The 19636-nt window shown below is 34.8% G+C and overlaps 1 protein-coding gene across 3 annotated transcripts in view; it reads left to right on the top strand.

The window, feature by feature from the left end:
• The first annotated feature begins 2208 nt into the window (after positions 1 to 2208).
• Positions 2209 to 19636, top strand: part of LOC126753346 (protein bowel) — a 30770-nt gene continuing 13342 nt past the window's right edge. Inside the window, exon 1 of one of the 3 annotated variants that reach the window (XM_050464710.1) lies at positions 2209 to 2784. The gene's annotated coding sequence lies outside the window, so the exon portion shown is untranslated. The other 2 variants (XM_050464711.1, XM_050464712.1) reach the window with 2 other exon arrangements.

Below are 19636 nucleotides of genomic sequence, written 5' to 3'. Positions count from 1 at the left end.
AATAGACGGCAGTAACCACAATGACTTACAACAACAAACAACAACAAAAGATAATAACAGCAGAAAATGGCAAAAACAAAAGCAAAGGCGAACAATAAAAATACTAGCAGTAACGAAAATAACATGCATACACCAACAACAGCAACAATAACAACTACAGCAACAAAGACAATTGTCGGTTGAGCCGCACAGCAGCCAGCCAGCAGTTGGCAGTCAGCAGCAATAGCCATAAAATGGTAGCAGTATCAAGTTTTATGTACTGGAGGGTAATCCATGCAGTCCCACCGACAGCCACAGCACACCACCACCGCGCGTACCACCTCGCACTAGGCAGCAACAGCACCAGCGGCCCACCGTTGCTGCGCGCTGGCTCTCCACTTCTTCGAACGCAGGGTGGCCGGAGAAAAACAAACACAGCGCAAAAGCTACAGTGGAGCGAAAACGCGAAGTTCAACAGCTGACTGAGATTTGCTACGAACCGGGATTGTCGAAGAAATCTTAAGAGATTTTATGTTTTACTATGGAACGCGCTCTCACTAGCTTTAGCCGCGGATTCGACCAAAAGTTTCCTACCTAAGAACTCTTCCATACAAGTATGTTGCTTTAAAAATGAGGTAAAAATTAAGGTTCACGACTAAGCTTTCTTAGGAGTGCGAAACTTTGTAATCCTCTAAGGCTTTAAGATGGTAGATGACTGGACAATTAGTACCGGTTCTGGTTCCGGCTGATTCGACCAAAAGTTTCCTTCCTAGGAACTCTTCTAGTTTTTTATATGTTTCTTCAAAAACCGGTTCTGAAAATGTGGTATAAGAATATTATGTAAATATATTAGGTTATGTTCGTTGGAACAACTTTCTATGTCGGAGTTCTAGGTAATTAATGCTAAACCACCAAAATAATATCATAAAAATGAAAATCTTTCAGCCGAGGATATCCAATCCAAAAAATGTTGGATAGTAGTAGATAATCGTTAACGAGACTTAGAAAACTGTTAAAAATATCGTCATAAAAACGATAACAACTAATTAGCAGTTTAGGAGCACCGAGTTCCAGTAAACTTTAACTATTTTTGAATTTTACTAGAAGATTACCAGAAGAAAAAGAAAAAGGCCTGCAAATCTCATCGGTATCAGCTCCGAGCTCCAGCATACTTCATCTATTTTCTAATTTTCCTCGAAGATTACTAGAAAAAAAGAAGAAGGACTTCAAATCTCATCAGTATTAGCTCCGAGCTCCAGCACGATTCATCTATTTTCCAATTTCCCTCGAAGATTACCAGAAGAAAAAGAAAAAGGCCTTCAAATCTCATCGGTATCCGGTCCGAACTCCTGCACACTTCATCTATTTTCCAATTTCCCTCGAACAAAAACCTCTCAAATCTCTTCAGTACCCACTGTACGCCAGTGCCTAGAGGTAATATCTCAAAGTTGTTTCCAGTTGCTGTTACTTTGTATCGTTTTACTTCGTATGATCTTTTTTCGTATTTTGCTTTCTGTCTTCGTCACATTTCAGCGTTCAGGTTGTGTTTTTCTGCTTGCCTTTCCAGCATTTAGTGAATATGTGAGCGTGCGTCGGACATTTTTTACGCTCACAATTCGTTATACAAAATTCTTCAGGTTTTCAAAGCCGTTTCAACGCTGCTAACGTTACGTCTATGCGGTCAGAAGCGACAAACGAATGTCAAAACTAACAGACGAACTGACAAATGGAGAAACCGACGAACTAACAGATATAGAAAACGAGCCGACAAACGCTAAAAGAGTGTGACAGTTAGTCGCTTGGACGCAATGTCAAAACGACTACCGAGTGGTCGACGAGCGTGACAGCAACAAAAATTCTTCATATGCGCACTAACGCGCTACAAAAAACCCGTTTCTCTCACTAGCCCTCACTGAGTTCGCTCACAGTGCGCTCACCAGCACGCATAGCCCGTCGAACAGGTAAGTAACAGGTAAATTACCGATTGGAACAGTGGCGCTCAACACAACGAAGCGTATACGTGCGCGACGAATATGCCGCAGCACTGCGCCGACAAGTTGGCTTGTGCGCTCACATGAAACTTAATGAAAACAAACAAAACAGCAGGGAAAACCAGTAGATAGCAACAATAAAACAAAACCCATACCGCTTGTACTCATTACTCTCCCGGTAGTACGTGTAGTGGCAGTCGGCAGTGGCAACAGCGGCACCGCCACAGTAGTCAAGTCAACGCAGTCAATCGGTGGCTCAGTGGCTCGTTGGCTCTTTTGTATAACGTTGCAACTGGTTTTTGGCTAACTTGGTGGCTGACGCTTGTACGTCACGTCGTTTGGGAGGAGCGCGAGCACACGGCGCTCTGAGCGCATAGCATAGAGCGACAATCATGAGGGTCACAGGTGTTCGTAAGCATTACGGCGGTGTGTTGCAGTGAGTTAGTCGGTCTATACTCTCACCCACTCTCTCGCTCTCTGTAGCAGCTTGATGGGCGCTCTTTTCAAATTGGGTGCAGCAGAAGGTTTTTAGGCTCGTTGCCCCCAACGGTGCCACTCTCGGTTTAGTCTTGAGAAGTTGATCGTACCAAACACACCTGTAGACAAACGTAACGGTCGAAACGTAGTGAGCAACCATACGGACGGTTTGGGTTTTGCTCTGTTTTTATTGTTGTTTTTTTTTTCGTTTGTGTGCTACGCTCGTTTTTCCCATCGTGTTTGGCTGTTTGTGCATTGTCTCCACAACACCGACAAATACAACGCGTTCACCAATACATGAAAGTGTCGTGTACAACAACTACAACTAATATACTGTGTATGTGTAAGAAATGAATAAATAATAAAGGAGTATATACCATACATAAGCAATAAGCAAAAGAAGATTAAAGTGCGCAGTAGCAGTGGCGACGAGCATTCGTTTCGTCGGTAGCGGTCTAGTGGTGAGAAAAGGCAGCAAACCCTGGACAAGGTTGCCTAAGCAGGCGGGCGGGCGGTCGGTCGGTCGGTCTTACAGAAGGTGGTTGGCTCGTAGCGAGCTTTGCCGCGCGTCTCCAAGGGATCGTGGTGGGATTTTAAGCGTTTCTTGTGCAGCCAGTCGCTGTTGTTTTTGTAATTGCGACTTTTTGCATGCTGTTGTTGTTGCGCGCGTGTCTTATTTGAACTTGCAGCGTAGCGTTTCAGTAGCTCACGCGAGAGTTTACTCTCTGCTGATTCGTGCCGTCTTCGGACGTTGAATCTCGTGCTCCGAAATGCTAGAGCGAGTCACACTCTCTCACCAACGTCTTGGCCGTAGAGTTTCCATTCACCACAACCCGTTTTCTAGCATCCGAGTGTCGGATGCTCTGGCGTATGGAAAAAGGTGATATCTACAGATAGCCACACATACAGTTAGAAATTTGATCTGCACGTATGTATGTGTGTGTGTGTGTATGTGTATAATGTTCGGCTGAGCTTAGAAGGCATATCTTTACGGTGTCTATACTGTCAGTGCGCTATCTATCTTGCTATACATATACATATATAAGTATGTATGTATGTATGTATGTGAGTATATGCTTCGTTGTGTACATATGTATGTGTGTATGCGTGTGTTTTATGCGATCACAGCGCGATTTCGACAATTTTCTAGCATCGCTCAGCGTTTCACGTCAACCGCGTCGTCGCCGTCTTTGTCGTCGTCGTCGTTATCGTCGTCTTGAGCCATAGTCGGTCGTGTGGGTAGAGATTGGGACTACTTGAGGAGCGATTTGGTAGCTGCACTGGCTTCAGCTCCTATTTCAAAACAGAATGTAGGAAAACACATTTCAACTGCTGTTTGGCCAGCACCACCAAGCGAGTTGGAGTTTTGTCTTACAACGTAACTTGTTGTTGTTGTTGTAGTTACTGTTGCTTTTTTCGATTTTGGTTGTTTTTGTTTAACTTTTGCTTTATTATTTTATTATGCTGTTACCAGAGGGAGTATGTATGTATGTATGCGAGAGTATATGCGTGTACTTGTACACACATACACACACATGCATACATACAAATGCTCGAAGCTATAGATGTTTTGTTAAGTGTATTGACTAGGCAACAGGGCGTCACAATGGGCCATGATAGACGATCGAATAGCGATAGGTTTATGGGCGTTCACGCAGTTGTAGCCATGAAAGGGGTAAGATAATGGCTTGTAGGTAGGAAATTAATGCACATGCACGTGTGTGTGTTCATGTATGTATGTATGTGTGACTAGGTGCGTGTGTATGTGTGTAGAGTAGCTGATGCAACTGCTGGAGTTTACTGAGGCGACACACATACATACGTACATACATACATACATACTGGTGTGTTAGATTATTAGTGGTTAGAAGTGGTGAAAAGGGTTGCGGAGCGTGGGGGAGTTGGAAAATTCCTTAGCAATGGGAATAATGTGTAAAAAGAAAGCCGCAGTGAAATGAAAAAGATCGTTTAAACGTCGTGTGCAATATACTTATGTATGTATATACATACATATGTGTATAGTTGTACTGAACAAAATCGAAGTGAGAAATTTTAAAGACTGGAATGCTGATAATTAATAATAAAAAATACAAAACTAAAAAAATTATGAAAATAAAAAAAAAATTTTGGAAGTTAGAAAAAAATAAATAAACAAAACGGACATGAGTTTAATTTTAAAAAATATATAAAAATAAAATTTTTATGAAAAAATTCTAAAAAAATCTAAAAAATTCTAAAAAAATTGAAAATAAAGGTAAAAATATTGCATTAAAATATATATAAAAAATTGTTGAAAAAATACATAGAAAAAAATTAAAAAATAAAAAAAACAACAAAATATTTAACATTTTAATATAAATAAATAAAAAACATATATTCAAAACAGCCACAAAATTTATAAATTTAATAGATAAAATAAAAACTTTCAACACAAAAATTTTACAATTTATAATTTACAAAAAATTCTTAATTTTAATTAATTTTTTTGATAAATATATTAATAATATACAATGTATAATAAATAATTAATATAAAATGTTATTAATTTTATAATTATTCTAATTTTATTTATGTGAGAAAAGCGAAAATTTGTCGTATTTTAATCCACTTATCTCTCATGAATTCAAATATTTTTGTTAATTAAAAAAATAACAAATATTAATAAAAAATAAAGGAATATCAGCAACAACAACTAAAATATTAAAAGAAATTGTTTTGAGCTTTAACTTTTTTTGTATATATAAAAATATATGTATTCAAAAATCATAAACAAATAACAATAAAAATGTAAATTTGAAACGAACTAACTAAAAATTTTAAATAACTTGTTGTTTGTAATTATTAAAAAAAAATCTAAATTTGAAATAAACTTTCAATTGCTAAGTACATCAGTCATTAAATTAATTTTTGTACATAAAAAAATGTAAATTTTTAATAAAAATGTTGAATAACATAATAATTTTTTTATTTAAATTTTTTTTTTTTTGATATTAAATACATTAAAATTTTGTATTAAGTTCAAACCAAATTTTATAATTTTTATTTACATAAATATGTTAAAGAAGCAGTAAGTTAGAGTAAATTTGCTTTTCTAATGAAAAATTAATTTTTTTTTGTTAAATTATGTTCAAAAATTAATGAAAAAAAAAAAATTTTTCTAAAAATTAAAAAAAAATGTAATTAAAATTTAGAAACAAAAATAAAATGTTTGGGAAATTATGTTTAAAAATAAAAAAAAAATATTTGCAAGCAATAAAAACAAAAATATTAAACTACATTTTTAGTTAATGATGCAGATTTTATCTTTTTATTAGTTTAATTTTTTAATTTCAATTTTTATTTTATTTTTTTATATATTTTATATTTTATTTTTATTATTACTACAAATTTTTTATTTTTTTATATTTTATCTATCTTTTTAATTTGTTTTTAATTTAAAAGTGTATATTTTAATTTTTTTTTTTAATTAAGATTAATCGGTAATTGAATTTAAATTCAGTTTCAAATTCTAATTGTTAATTTTTCTTTCAATTTCAAAAATTTAGCTTATTTTTTAATTATAATTTAGTTTTATTATTAATTTTTGCTTATTTTTAGTTAGCTTATTTTTTAATTATAATTTAGTTTTTTTTTTTAATTTTTGCTTATTTTTAGTTTTAATTTTTTAAAATTATAATTACAAGTTTTTATAATATTTTTTAAATAATTTTACTGAGAGAAAGAGCAAAATTTTTAGAAAATTAATTCTTCAAATTAACTTTTATTTTGCTTTAATTATTTAATTTCTATTTATTTTTTATTTTTATTTATTTAATTTATTTAATTTCTGGTTTTTAACTTATTCTGTGAATTTTTGCTATTGTTTTTAAAACAAAAAAATGTTTTTTTTAATTATAAACTGTAATAATTCGAAAACTGTTATAGCTTGCACTGCTATTTACATTAAATTTTCCACTTTTTTTAATTTAATTTCGAAAATTTTCATTCACAAAATTATTTTTTACCGTCAAAATAGTTTTTAGTGCTAAAAAATTTAATTTCTATAAACTTTAAAAATGTAGTTTTAATTTAAAAACCATATTTTTCTTAAAACCCTCCCTTCTCCAAATTTATTTTTAAAATTAAAAAATATAATAGCAAAAACTTTTAAATGCTTCCCAGTTTACGCTAAATATTTCTAATTTATAAAAAATAATTTTTAAAATTTTATTTTATTATTTTGTTAAAACGTTTTTTTAATTTCAGAAAAAAAACATTATAGCAAAATTTAGTAATTGTGAAAAGTTAGCTTTTTCGCATAAAGCATTAAATTTTTTTAAATTGCTTTGCTTTTATTTAAAGAGGCTATTTTTATCAAAATTATTTGTTAATGACCAAATAGAACAAACAATAATTAAAAAAAAAAGAATTAAAGAAAATTTATATTTTTATATTTATATAAAATAGCTATAAAAATAAATAAAAATATTGAATACGGTAGAAAAAAATTAAAATATTATAATATAATATTAAGTAAATTAATAATAACTTGAGAACAAAGTGTAAACTTAGAAAATAAAAATTTAAAAAATTTCATAAATTTAAAGAAATGGTGCATAAGAAATTTGTTTAAATATCATTAAAAAATAAGAGAAGTGTGACAAAATTCAAAAATATAAGAGCGCTAGAAAAAATAAAATTTTATTATCGAAAAAAAAGTCCAAAAGTGCAGTGAAATTAAAAACTAACAGCAATTTTTGAATGCTTAAAAAAACAACAACAGCAATAGTGCCAAGAAGGTGAAGTGTATGAAAAAAAAATAAAATATTTCAACACACATGCACAAGCACACATAACTACTCACGTCTGCTTGAAGCAATAAATATGTGTGTGTGTGCATGAGCAGAAGCCTGCTTGCATGTGTGCGTGCATTTGCTTGTGTGCGAACAGGTTTTTATTTAAACTGCGCGCTCGAAAATGAAGTATTGTCTTCGTAGAGTTGTGGCCGAAAAGAACGACGACATCAACGTGTGGAAAGGTGAAGAAAGGCGCAAGCAAAGAGTGAAACAGACACACACACACATACAAACAAACATACTAAGTAAAATTGATAAAACAAAAAGGAAAATAATTTAAAAAAATATACAAAAACAACTGTGTGTGAGGCTGTGTGCCTTTTGGTTTCGTGGAAGTGTACTTGCATTTGTATGTGTGTGTACATGCGAGTAACAGTGTATTGGTGCGCTTATGCTGGCATGCAATGTTACTGTTGGCCACAATTTTCTTCCTCGATCGCCGTTGCAGCTGGACTTGGAGTTAATTTTCGTATTATGCTCATTTTTTTCTTGTTTTTGTTGTCTGTGAAGTCAAAAGTGAAGGCTGCAACGATTTGTGTGTGATTTCGTTAATTTTCTGTTATAATTTTTTTCGGTTTTTCGGTTTTCGTTGTGTTGGCACTGAAAGCATACGCCGTGAGTTATTTCAACTGATTTCAATATAATTGGAAAAGTATTTTTGAAGTAAAAAATTTAATTTTTTAATAAAACGAAATAAAGAATTGGATTGTGAACGTGAAGCAATGAATAGCGAAGCAATGGCAAATAGTTCACAAAATTTCTTACCAAAAATATTTAGTTATGTAGAACACGCTGTGCAACGCTTAAAAAATTAATAATTGTTAATTAAAAAATTAAAGTGTTTCAAAAATTGTGCATAAAGTATGTTTTTTTTAATAAACAAAAAACTTAAAGAAATATATTTAAAATAAAAAAATTAAACAATAAATAAAATTATTAAATAGAAATTAAAATTGTTAAAAGAAGTATGTATAATAATATTAAATTAATGTATTCGAAAAACACACGAAATTAAATGAATTACAAAAAAATGTTTAATAATTATTAATTAACTATAATTAAAAAAAAAAAATTATAAAAATTACTGGAAACTGCCAAGGCGACAAAATTAATATTTAATAAAAAAATTTTTTTAAAAGTGTGAAAAAAATATATAAATAAAATTATTAATAATTAATTAATTAATAAAAAATTAATATTTTAATTTTATTAATATTTGCCAATTTAAATGGAAAAAAATATTAAATTAAATTAATATTAAATTAATATTTTTTAATTTAATTTAAATTTAATTAAATACATTTTTTTTTAATATTTAAATTAATTAATTTTTTAATTCACTTAAACAACTATTTTTTTAATAGAATTTAAAATTAATTAAATTATTATTATTTTTTTTCATTTAAATTTGCAAGAAATTATTTTAAGAATAATAATACCATTTTCATTAAAAATCCTTGATATGGCCTACACTGCGAAAAAAAAGTATAACTATCAGATTAATATATATTTAATAAAACTAAAATTTTTTTAAATTAAAGTTTTAAAAATATATACATATATATATATATAATTTAAAAATAGTACCAATTCCATTTTTATTAAAAACAGCAAAAAATAATAAAAAAAAACATAATATCCGATCTATAAAAATAATTCTAAAAAAATTAATAACATTACAGTACTTATGAGGCTTTAAAATATTATATGAAGGCAAATCACAACTTTTTTCTTGTGAAAAAATTAAAATTTATTAATTTCCCTGAATAAAATATATCAAAATTAAACAATTAAATCCCAAAAATTCCTGCACTGTCATTGATATTATTACCAATACATTTGGTTGGCTGGAATGGGAGGCGTGAAATCATTAGCCATCTTTTGGCCCATTGTGCTTCCTATACATTTACTAATCATTTTTATCTTCATTTTTTGTAAGGGTCATCACAGGGCGCCTACCTTTAAGATCCCACCATCATAAAATGAGGAAGAGTAGAAACGGCGGAATGCAGATCATTATCTATTCGAATATTAACTTTCAGCTTTATGAGGGAAGATATATTTCATATCTCCAACTTAAGAAACATGGGGTTGATGGGGTGGAAAAGAATCAGATTGTTTACCAAATCCACTGAGTTGTTGGATAATAAAAATTGTCAAAACTTTAAACTCTCTGTAGTCACAACGGCAAGAAAATCTTCTCCGATAGGCTTAACCGATCGAACTCCAAATTTTGACTTTCCTAGATATATTAGGAGAAGTTTGAGGGGTTTCTGGGTAGCACTTAGAACAAATAATTGTACAAGTAAGATCTATGGAGGTTGGCTCAATGCTACGACCTAACCTAACCTTCCTAGATATATTTGCCAGGTAATGATCAATGGGGTTCGCTTTTTCGATAATAATTTCGATTTTTAAAGCCACATTAAAGTGTAATTCTTCTGCATCGGACACACAGTTTTGACACACGAACACCTCCTCAAGGGTACGAATCCACCACCAATGCAATGCAAACGCTACATCTGGATCCATTTTTGTCAACACAAATTTTGACAATAGATCCAAAACAATTACTAAAAAATACCAATGCTGCTAACATAAGACTTATAAATCAATTTTTATTAAAATGTAAAATTAAACATCTTATATAATTTAAATAGCACATACTTTACCCTAAGTCAATTATCACTATTAAGTATAAATAATATTAAAAATAACTATATTGTAAAGAATTAGGTAAGCCGAAAGCCCAGTAGCTAGTGCTTCTTTCCAATCAATATGTAAAATAATAATTGTATTACTATTTTACATCTAATAATAATAATAATAATAATAATTCTTCTGCCATTTTGTCAAAAATTTTGACTAGTTCTTCGCTCATTACCTGTAGTCATGTATAGTAATAATTTGTTTTTTTTTTTTTTTTTGTTTTCGGATTAGAGACAATCTTAAGCAAAAAAATCCTTCTCACCACCAGATATCTTTTATCGCAGATTCTCCTGGAGTTCGAGTACGGAATCAAGAAAATCTTATCACACTGAATTATTGATTATTAAAGTTATGATTCTGTAAAAGTAAATAATTTTGATTTAATAATACAATTGAATGACTTTTTAAAAATAAAATCAAAACAACAGGCATTTTTTTCTGCCATGCAAGTGGATATAAAGACTTCGGCACCATTTTAAGTCCCTTTCGCTCAGCGGAATTGAGTTTGCAACAAATTTTGAGCTTTATGAAGGTCAAATGTTTATTTAAAATCATTAAAAAACTAGTATATTTATTTAAAATATTTCCACCCATACATTCAACTTCATATTTGAGCACATAACCCCTTTTGAAGTATGAACAGAATCACAATTTTATATTGCATTTTCTGAAACAGAAAGCAAATGGCTGCTTTGACTGATATATTTGTTTAAGACCACTTATTAGGTAAACTCAAATTACTAAAGAAACTGTTATTTACAAAAATTTGTTTTCTGCCCCACTCTTCACGGCATGTTTCACGCTGTGCTTAGCTTAAATCTGATAAATGCACTGCTGTAATTCGTTTTAGAAAAATCTTTTTTTGCAATATCTCAGTGCAATGAATTCGAAGCATGGCCATATTCGAAATACATAAAATATATAAAAAAATTACGACAAGCAAATTAATAAAACACGAGATTGTTACACTCCGTTGACCCAAACAAAACAGCATTTACATATAAATTGAGTAATAAATTACAGCAAACCATTCACGCAAATGTAATTTATGCGCCGCAGTTAGCGAACTCGCTACTTTTCATATTAAATACAATAACACATTAATGCAAGCGGTTTTTTTGTTGTGATTCATTTTTGCACAAAACACAAGCAGCGCTTACACGCAGTTGAAAGGCAATAAAATGAAAAACCGATTGAGTTTTTGCATAAAATTTACAATTCAAGCGAAAACCACCGCCACAGACACTAATTAGCTTGCGCAAAACAGCAGCAGCGGACGCATTTAGTAGCCGACTAACTGTTGACGCTGCCGCTGCACGCAAACCTCAGCAATTCAGCGAATCGACGCGGTGCGGCACAGCAACAATGAGCATAGTTGAATATTCATACGCCATACACATAGAGCATGCGCGCTGCACGGGAGCCGTTTTTTTACTTCTCGCTTAATTACTTTAAAGTGCTACCAACTTAAATTCAAATTCCAAAGTGTGGCTAATTAATTTCACCTCAGCGCCGCACGTCTCTCGTCGCTACGCTACCAGTTTTCCAGACGACGAAACAAGTTATGCGCGCTGACGATGAGTTGTTCGCGTTGTTCTTGTATAGCTTGCTGCTGTTACTCAGCTACTCAGTGCTTCTGTTGCTGCTTCGACCCGCCGAAGAGTAGAAAACAGAAGATTAACCATGCGCCTTACAAAATGTGCAGAGCGCGCTTATGTATGCATGTCTGCGCGCGCTCACTCATATACATTTATATGAATATTTGAGTGTACGCGCACACTTGTATAGCGTGCGCATGAATGTGTTGGTACAAAATGTGGTCATGGCAGCTAAAGCGCCTTGCCGTGTCACAGTGCGCGCACCTTCACCACAGCGCACAGTCACCGCTTCAACGGCGCGACCATGCTTACCCCAGCGCTGTTTGTAGCACATTTGTTTGTTGGCCAGCGCGCGGCTTGAATGCGGCACGCCATCGTCGCTACTACTACAACGACTTTAACTACTACTACCAACGCAACAATTGCAGCAGCTGCCACTGTCATTGCCACCGAACACAGTGTGGTGCCGCGCGGCGCGCAACCACAAGTGAAGCGGCGGTGGTGGCGGTGTCAGCAAAGGCGTCCACGAGCCGCACCGCAATACAGCGCTCCGCTTTAACCCATTCGTTGCGCTTGCCGTACAATTGCACTATCAAGCATGCGAACGTCCAAAACCAAGCAAGCCAGCAATGTGCCAAGCAATCTGTGGTTTAATATATGCACATTCATGCCAAGCGCGCCTCATGCCTACAATCTGTGGATGGTCAGCGTTGGCTTGGTTTAGCTTTAGCATCTGTAGCTCTTGTATATTTTCCTGTTTTTGCTTTGCCGCTTAAGTTCAGTTGTTTCATTGTGTTTTGCTGGTCTCGTACTCTGCGGTGGAACAAGCGCAGCATCTGCATTGGTCCGGCGCTCGGCAGCGTAAGCACGTTCTTGCATCTTCATTCGTGTTGTCCTCATAATCTTCAGTGTCAGTATCGTCATTATAGTATTTTCTTGCATTTCCTTTCACATAGATTAGTGGTTATCGATGCACCGTTCTTTTGTTGATCTGCCTCAATATGCCGCTATTGATCTTCTTTTGCAAAGTTGCCACATTCTATTCCCCCCTCCCCATTTCGCATTTGTGCAATATGCATCAAAGCTTGACGGTCTAAAACGATTGTTCAGCCTGAAGAGCCACCGGTGTGAGATACAAGTTATTTATTGCTCTTGGAAATATACAGCTTAAGACAATGGTTTCAGCTTGAAAGCAAGAACTCTTTAAGGAATTATTACTAGTAAGAATACAGTCTGAGCTTAAGCTCCATGCTTATGAAAAAGAATCAAAGTCTGGACTAACGGATGAGAAGAGATCTTCCAGTATAAAAGGTTTCCAAGATGGGATCAAAGTCTGCGCTTACGGACGAGAAGATATCTTCCACTATAAAAGGTTTCCAAGATGGAAACCGAACGAGATCGTTTTGGATCAAAGTCTGGGCTGACGGACAAGAAGAGATCTTCCAGTATAAAGGGTTCCCAAGATGGAAACCGAACGAGATCGTTTTGGATCAAAGTCTGAGCTAACGGATGAGAAGAGATCTTCCAGTATAAAAGGTATCCAAGATGGAAACCGAACGAGATCGTTTTGGATCAAAGTCTGGGCTGACGGACAAGAAGAGATCTTCCAGTATAAAGGGTTCCCAAGATGGAAACCTAACGAGATCGTTTTGGATCAACTGAATTGCCGTCTCGTTGTTTTTCAGTCAGAAGTAGTCTTCAAAGATTTTTTCAAGCCACCAGTCAATTGCAAGAAGATTTTAGAACCTCTTGAGGCCACCTCCCAAAGATATTTAATAAAGCGTGGTAAGGTCGATATATTTTCACTAAAAGATCTCCAGTTACTTTAGCTACAGAGTATTCATTCAAAAAATTCCAGACTTTAGTGATCATAAATCATGATCAAGGCCCATAATCTTCTGACGAAGCACAAGTGACATAGTTCTTTGATAAAATCTGTTCTTTCTAGATCTAGACGATTGGGGAATGTAATCTCGACAGATCAAAGAACGTTGTAAGTCTTTGGATATATATAAGGACTCACTATCTTGATCTAGTTTTTCTTGTTGAGAATTGGAATGTCGACTTGGAACTTTGGAACTTTGTGTTAACGTTAACGAACTCTGTGAATGCATGAAGCTGGAATAAGACCCCCGGCTGAACGAAGCAGTTCGACGCTCCATAAGAAGCCTAGAAACAAGTTTCCCAACATCGAGTTATAATCTAGTATCTCAACAGAATTTCGAAAACTTACACCGATGTCTATATTTCAGTCGAGTGCAACCTTTCATTTCCACCTGCCCGGCAAAGTATAAAAGCCTACTGCGTTCGTTACACTTTCCTATTAACTTACAAACTGCATTCACGGGCAAGACAAACGAATTGAACTGGAACATCTTACACCCAACCATTAAACGACCACTGACGGGCCACCAGCACTTGGCGCATAGAGACTGTCGCGCCTCGCTTGCGATCACCAAGAAACAACGTGCGCTCAGCAAGCGTTCTTCGCTTTAGAAAAAACTACCAATCCGGTTTTCAGTCTTAACCGTAACAACAACAATACTCAACGCGTTCGCGACTTTACTATGGCTCGCTGCCACACTACGTTAATCGTTAAGAACGTGGTCGGGGAAACGAGCAATTGCCGCGAGCTTCTGTATCTGAGGTTGCTGCCGTGCTGGCTAACCTGACTTGATCGTTGCGGGGTGCGCGCGCGGGTTGTTGTTGTGCATTGTATTTTGTTTTTATCTTTTCGAGCGTTTTTTCCTTTTTTCTCGTTGAATTTTTTTGGGATCGGCTTTTTTTCTTTCTTTTTTGTTAGCATTGCCGCAAGCCACAGAGGTTTGACTGCATGCTATAGCGCCGACCGTCGTTCGCACAGAGTGACTCGCTTGCATGCCGACTGTTGGACAAACCGGCTGACTGCTTCGCCAGCTCACCGTTTACTTGTTCTCCAGAGCGCTTACTGGCTTTTCTTAAAGACTCTTCGTGTGCGCGCGTGTGTGTGCCTGTGTCTTAGTCGTATGCCGCCTGTCCGCCTGACTTCTACGCGGCTCTTAACTGTAGCTCTGTATCGTTGTTGGTAGCACCGGTGGCTGCATACTTCGCCCGTTGTTAGTTGTTGGCTGAAGACAGTCTTTGAATTTTGTTTGTCTCTCCGTCATCCATTGTGCGCGCTCGCCACCATGGTGGACGGACATTTACCCGATTTGTTTGTACGTAACGCTGTGTGTGTGATTTTGTGCTTAACGTGATTTTTAATTAAAAATCTTTGTAGACTTCAAGTAGGAAAAAGTGTACCCGAGTGAAGGCAGAGCGCGGCGCGTTGCCCGAAGGTTTGCGCCCAACTAAATGCTACACATGTGTATGTATGTATGTACGTCGGTCGATACTTGTCCGCATCTCCAGCGTTGGTAATGATCGGTGTATACAGCGCTTGCGTGGACCGCCGCTCCACTGAGGGAGGCGCACATTTTCGACAGGTTGGCATAAGAGATTCAATTGTGATAACCACTTGTCCATATGTAGTGCATACCGTCACACAACCTTACATACACACAGGGCCCTGGAATATGTGCGCCTCAAAACAAGTCACAATCAACGCTTTGAAGCGCGTTCGTGCAGCCCAAGCGCGCTTATGTTTTTCTTTCGTACTTTTTTTTTATATTTTTTTCTGTTAGTATGGCCGAGGGATATCGCTTGTTATTCACTTAGAGATATTATCAAAGTGCTCCAGTATAAGTTAGCAACAAAAATAAATTATAACCACACGATGGGCACTTAGATAAAATATAAATGAAGCCGCAGTTAATGGCGGAATATTTTAAGCTCGAGCAAAGCATATAATTACAAAGTCATATCACATAGTTGTAGTTGTACTTGTAGTTGTACGGTTAGAGCTGCTTCTATGAAACTATTAACCATTAGACACTCGTTCTTGGGTACTACAAGTTAATGGCAAGCCTTATGGATGCAATTATCACAGGAGAGCAGTAAAAAATCAAGCGAAACGCAGGCAACTAAGCATCTCCACGATCATGTCCACTGGCGTAGTTGGTCTTCTTAATACTTGAAAATTCTTCACTATTCTGCCTTGCTCCAAGAAAAGTGTTCATATTTGAAGCCATAACTTTTTGGCTTCAGTGGGTCTAGCCCATATCCCCACTTGTATAGTATATGTGTATATTGAACTAAATTTTTACCCACTCATGCCATTTGGGCAGGTCTTTTTCGACCTCGGACTGCACAGCACTTTTGTCGAACTGGATGTAATAGCTCTGTATATTTACCTCCTTCAGTTAGTGATATCTCGTTTTATTCTAGCTCCAACTCATTTACCGCACTTGTTAATTTTCTTTTCATCAAAGATACTTTCCAGGGGCCAAAATCTGTGTATTTAACCCTGGACGTTCATCGTTATTCTGCCGCTGTTTGCAAAACCAGATGATTGTCAGTTGGAGCGACTAATAGAGAAAGTCTAATAACACTTTATAAGCTGGTTCTCTACTATCACCTTATAGTTTCTTATATTCCTTACATAAATCATTAAACTGTTTATTATACCGTCAAATACCTAAAGATTTAGTAAAAACTTTACAAAATATATATACTAATGAAAATAGTTAGAATTTTTGCCAATGCAAGTCGATAAGAGTACTTTTATCTGGGCTAAAACTGTGCAAGAATGTATAAAAATGGGACAGTTCGAAGAGTACCCCTATAAGCGGAAAGAAGCTAAGTTTCTTTGGAGATCCATTTGAATTAAGAACTTGAGATACCAGAACATGTGGAAAGTTATGATATCACCTTTAGAAAAAAGAGAATCTTGGACAACTATGAAGTTTAGGTTTATGGAGAGCGCTTACTTCATAAAGTTCTGTCGTTTATGGAAGACTATTGAGAGTTATAATTTATTTTTGTTGTAACTCGCTCTATAGTGAAGTGTTTCGAAAGCGTTTCCTAAGTAATTAATTTTATGCCGTTTAAATGGTTCAAGATTTATACGATTTTGTTGAAATTCCCCGCGGTTTGCTTTGTTCTAACAAATTATATTCTTTAACATAAATTTATTCTTTCAAGGCTTTGAGCCATTTTGGCTTAATGAGGCTAAACAAAGAGAGCAAGAAAGGAGGCACTCAAACAAGCTCTATAGTGTAAAACAGCTTCTCTACTGCTAAAAGAGTACAAGAATTATGTAAAATTATTATCGAATAACATCCAAATAATCGTATTAGATATTAGGTATTCAAACTTCGAATTCAGTTTACACTACAGTATCTGCTATCACAAATATTCAAAATCTTCATTTTCGACGAAGTGATCTCTAGTTGAACTCAGTTTTATACACGTACACGACGTTCTGTAAGATAAACTTCTATCGCATTAGTGATCTGAACATCCAGTGCAAAGAAATCATACAATACGAACAACCACGTAAAGAAACGATATATCCGATGATTAATGTGAAGTCTAAAATGTCAGTAAAAAGCTAAAAGTGCTCAAAGTGAAAAATAAGTTTGAAAAGACCCCGTTTTTCGAAATATCACCTATTGGGTGACTGAACTAACTTTTCAAGGCCATGAAATCATACAATTTTCTACTGTATATATTCATTCAATCGCACAAACTCGAAGCAGAGTAGAGTAGAGTGGGTGCCAATAAGATTGAACTACAGGTTTTCATAAGATTAGCGTATAATGGTTACTGGAGAGAAAATTTTGAAGTTCATTGAAGCAATTAGCTTTTTATTGCGCATAACGAGCGGAATTTACACATGCTTTTTTCTCCCCAAGAAGATGTTCATTTGTTGGAACCGGTCTTATCGGACGACTATACAATACATATAGCTGCCATACAAACCGACCGAGCAAAATAAAGTTCCCAATGTTCCGATTGTGCCCCTATAGCATAAAGCTGTCATACAAAACTACGCTCAAAAGCAAGATAAAGCTCTCTTTGTATCCTTTTATTCCGTAAGGCATGAACTTGTGAAGGATATTATATAGCTTCAGTGCAACCAGAACTAAGTTGTTTTTATTTTTTATTTAAAATAAATAATTTTTATTAAATGCTTGTTCAAACGGGCCATTCAATTAAATGAGCACTGAATTGGAAAAAACATGGTCCATCTAATGATATGGCTTATAGAAAAACCCAAGCAATAATTCCCACATATTGACGTTAGTAAGTCAATATAATACGATAATATATGGAAATACAAACATTTATATGTATTTATATATATATATATATATGTGGTATAACCTTGTGACAAAAAAGTACCCGAAAATTTTAAATAAAACGCAAAATATTCAATTATTCATCAATATATATTTTGTAGCATTAAAAGTAATCCCCACCAGGTGTAATATACTTAAGCCAACGATTTTTTCAGTCCTCCCATTTTGTTTTATTTCTTCGATTGACTGAAAACGGGTTCCACAGAACGGCAATTTCAGTTTGGGGAACAAGAAAAAATCACACGAAGCCAATCTGGTGAATACGATGGTTGTTTAATGGTAGTCACTACGTTTTTGGCTTCAAATTCGGTCACAATCGTGACTCGATGAGTTGGTGCATTATTATCGCGTAAAATCAATGAATAGGTTTTCCACAATTCCGGCCGTTTTCGACGGTTGCTCTCACGCAAACGCCTCAATACGACCAAATACAACTCCTATTGACGGTCTGTCCCTTTGGAACAAATTCATGATGCACCAAACTACGAATATCGAAAAAAACAATATGCATCACCTTGAGTTTTGAACGATTTTGCCGTGTTCTTTTTGACTTAAGCTCTTGTTCTTTCCTCCATTGCGATGATTCTTGACTTCTCTGAATGTCAAATTCATAAACCCATGTTTCATCCGCAGTTATAATGCTCTCCCTGAATGTGGGATCGGAATTCGCACTATCAGGCATATGTCCAAAGAGACCTGTCTACGGTACTCTTTAAAAAAAATCAGCTTTATCGGGACGAGTCGAACAAAAACCCGTTTCATACCCAAATTATTCACTAAAGTCATTTAAGCGGACTCGCGAGATATGTCGAGCTCTCTCGCCATCTCTCTAACACTTGCCTGACGATTTTCAAGCATCACGTCCAAAACGATGCATGTCTTCAACGATCTCTAGACCCTCTTTAAAAGCTTTGTATCACTCGTAGGGTACCAAGGGAATTTAATTACTATTTCCTGGTGCTTTTTTGTCATAATGTATATGGTGTGTATATAATGTATTATACCTGTGTACTTACATATTAAGTCTAAGCATACGAAATTTCGTGTTTGCATTAATATTCAAATAAATTATCTCTGTGCTTAATAGCATCTTAAAATAGCAGCACTGTTAAACAAAGCAAAAAAAAAATTAGAAAAATAATAAAAAAAAGTTAAAAAATTATAATTTATGGCAAATACAGAATTTGTTTGATTTTTGCTCGCATGACTTAGTTGATTTTGTTATTGAGATTTTTCATTTGTCATAATGATTTTTTGTTATTTTTGTATTTTATTATTTTGTTTTTGTAATTTTTTGTTGTTGCTCTCTACCAGCCATAATGACTCTACGACCAGGCTACCGTTGGACACTTTGAGGCAGTTAGGCTCAGACACTTAAGTGAGTGCTTATTGTTGTATCTTCATTAACTACGCTTTATATATATACATATATATACATATGTACATATATGCTTATGTTAGTATGTAGGCATGCCTGTGGCGTTATTAGCGCAACATTCTCAAAGTTAAGCGTGAAGCATTAGCGGAATAATTTGAAGTTGAAAACTCTTTTGAAATTCCTGCTGTTCTTGCTGTTGTTGTTGCGGCTTTGTCATTTATCAGCTAATAAAGCAACTTTAGATACAGACAAAGCGCTGATAATGTGAATTTTTATGCACACACACACACACATACACATATGTATGTGGAAATATGCGCGCGTATCATAAAGTCATAGATTAGCGTCACATCATTTGGTCTAATACTGAAAATTATAGGCATTAAATGAGCTTGTAAAACCAATGGGCAGCGTGCGTTATTGTATTGTTGTTTCGAGATTTTAAGCT

The sequence above is a fragment of the Bactrocera neohumeralis genome, chromosome 3 (assembly GCF_024586455.1).
Source record: "Bactrocera neohumeralis isolate Rockhampton chromosome 3, APGP_CSIRO_Bneo_wtdbg2-racon-allhic-juicebox.fasta_v2, whole genome shotgun sequence".
Classification (NCBI taxonomy): Eukaryota; Metazoa; Arthropoda; class Insecta; order Diptera; family Tephritidae; genus Bactrocera; species Bactrocera neohumeralis.
This window is presented reverse-complemented; position numbering and strand designations above follow the sequence as displayed.